Source organism: Quercus robur, chromosome 5, assembly GCF_932294415.1.
Source record: "Quercus robur chromosome 5, dhQueRobu3.1, whole genome shotgun sequence".
Taxonomy (NCBI): Eukaryota; Viridiplantae; Streptophyta; class Magnoliopsida; order Fagales; family Fagaceae; genus Quercus; species Quercus robur.
The window spans coordinates 9,767,806-9,770,732 of NC_065538.1; positions in this window are offsets into that span (position 1 = coordinate 9,767,806).

A 2,927-nucleotide genomic window follows, 5' to 3' on the forward strand; every position below is an offset into this window, starting at 1 on the left:
GCCGCATTTTTAACATGCGGCTATAGGGGAAGTCTGAAGCCCCGTTTCAAAAACGTGGCCCCATCCAGAACTAGAGCCGCGTTTTTAACACGCGGCTTCAGAACCGGTCCTTAGGCCGCGTTTCTAGCTCAAGAAAACGCGGCCTCAGAACAGAATTAGAGCCGCGTTTCCAACACGCGGCTTCAGGACCAGCCCTAGGCCGCGTTTTTATCTAAAAAAACGTGGCCTCAGTAAAAGAAGACCAGAAAAAAAAAAATAAAAAAAGTTTCAGAAAAAATAAAATGCGGAGGTCCTTGGGCCGCGTTTTTATCTCAAAAAAACGCGGCCTCAGAACCTATCTATGGCCCCGCGTAAAAAACGCGACCTTAAGGTTCACCTTGGGCCGCATTTTTGGAAACGGGGCTTTAGCCGTACCTTGGGCCGCGTTTTCTATGGCCGCGGCTTTAAAAACGCGGCCCAAGGCCCCCGCGTTTTGTAGTGAACAGAGGAAAGGAGATAGACAAAAATTTCAACGGGCATGCATGGTTTAGACTAACGTGCATGCATGGTTCATGTTTAGACTTACGTGCGTGCGTGGTTCATATTTACACTTACTAGCATGGTTAATGCTTTTTTATTTTTATTTATTTTTATACTTTTTTTTTTTTTTTTTGAGAAATGGCTAATGTTAGTTGGACATTTAAATTGAGTTGGGGAACAGAGAACATTCAATACGAAAATGTTCAATTCTTTCTGTTATCAAAGAGAATACGAATGAAAGAAGAGAAGCACCTCTACCTCATATTTTAAGTTTTCAAGTCACACACATACACATGGACCAGCACAGCAATTGTGCGGGGTAGAGCAATGACGCTTGCTTGGTACATTGGCAAAGGGGGTCAAATGCCCAAAACTCACATAATGTTCTGCATTCGAGGCCACGAGCATGCTCACGTGGTCCACAACGGCAACACGAAGGCCGCAAGGCACGCGTGGGACACGAGGACGGCTTTGAGGCCTTGCCGACACCCGTGAAGAGCGTCGACTAGGAACGAATCAACTAGTTGGACGAGTGCCTTCAAGGCAGGTACGTAGCACAGGCACTCGAATTGCGTCCAAGGCATCGAGTGACGCTCGAAACAACGCTGATTGGGAGCACGCTGATCGGGAGCACGCTGATTGGAACATGCTTTGCCTAGCAATGGATGAAACTAACACCATCTGCGTTGTGATAGCATGCCTAAGCTATACCAAGAATGCATGCATCCCCCCACCACACAGCTATTGAGATCATCAACCTCTTGCCACTAGGCATGAGTGGGCGTGGCTTCAAGGAAAAGTGGCATTGGAGAGAGCTTTTAGAATACGGTTGATCATCACCTTAGGCTTGCTCTACGTGGCAATGAATGAAAATAACACCATCCGCCTTGCAAGAGCGTGTCGTAGCTATACCACTTACACGAGAAATGCTAACCCGGGTCCACCTAGGTGATGCATTTAGGGCACACCTCACACCATGAAGCATGCGAGGTTGGGCCCAATAATCATACTAAATAGATAGCCATAGGTTAAAGATGTATTGCTCAAGGGACTGAATCAACCTAAGGTGTGTGGTCTACATATGGACAGTGGTAAAATGAAAGTAAAGAAGCATAGTTGTTACCCATTTATTAAAAATTGTATTTTAGATTAGTCTTTATATTTTTCTCTACACATTTTCCATATTTTCGACATGTGGATTTATATTTTACATGCACATGTGATTTTAAAGGAATTAGTTAATTTGTTAGCGATATTTTCTTAGGCTAGCTTAATGGGTGACACCTAGAATTATTTCAGGGTGGCCGCTAAGAAACTTAAATTATATAAAATCTAATAAAAAGAAAACTTTATATATAGACAAAAAATAATAATAATAATAAAATCTTACAATTTCCTTTTACAAATTTTCTTATTTTGAAATTGTTATATGATAGTCTCATTATCAAAATGCTGCAAGCTACATATATATTTTTCAAAATTTTAGTTGAATAAAATTTTTCTTGGACTTTTTTTTTTCTTTGTAAGGATCTAATATATTGTTAAAGGAATCAAAGTTTAAAGACAAAATTTGGCTGCAAACTTAGGCTACAACTCTCACTAAACAAATTAACATGGTTATATATTTTGAAAATCTAACCATTTAATTGCATGGTCTTTATAGTCTTAAAAAACATGTCAAACTTCATGTTAATTGGATGTGAAAGCTCGGATTTGTGTGAAAATACAAGAGCTTGTTTAGATCCCCAATAAAAATTACGGCTAGATTGTTTTTACTCTAACTTAAACTAAGTTCGGAATAAGAGTAAATGAATGCAAACAACCGATAACACTACCCTAAGCCATATTCATCCATTATCAACAATAAAAGAAAAGTTTAAAGAGTAGGGAAGAGAGATGCAAACATAAAATACTACTGAGACGTGTTATCAAAGAGGAAATCAAAGAACTCGGCGAAAAACCTCTTCGGGATCCTTCAAGTCGAAATCGATCTACTAGAGAATAAAGTTGGAGTTCACAAATAACAAAAGACCCTTCAAGCCTAGTTTACCCAATGTACTTGAGCCCTTCAAGCTCTTGCTACCAATTAGCTTCTCGGAATCTTATCTTCTCTAACTTTCCCGAATCTCACAATTTAGCCCGATTGCATCCGCCAATGAAGGGCTCTTTCCAATGCTTCCTAGCAGCACAAAAATCTCACTTAATACTCAAATTGGGTGTGGTAAGTGCTTGAGCTATCAATCTCTCAAGAATTTAAAGATTAAGAGGTAGGAGTAGAGGAAAACCACAAGAAAATGTGTAGATGATTGTGGGTATAACAATCTCTAACTCTCAAGTGTATTTTCTAGGGTTTTCTCTCTGAAAAGCGCTCCTTACAATATGTGTGTAATGAGGGTATATATAGTGTG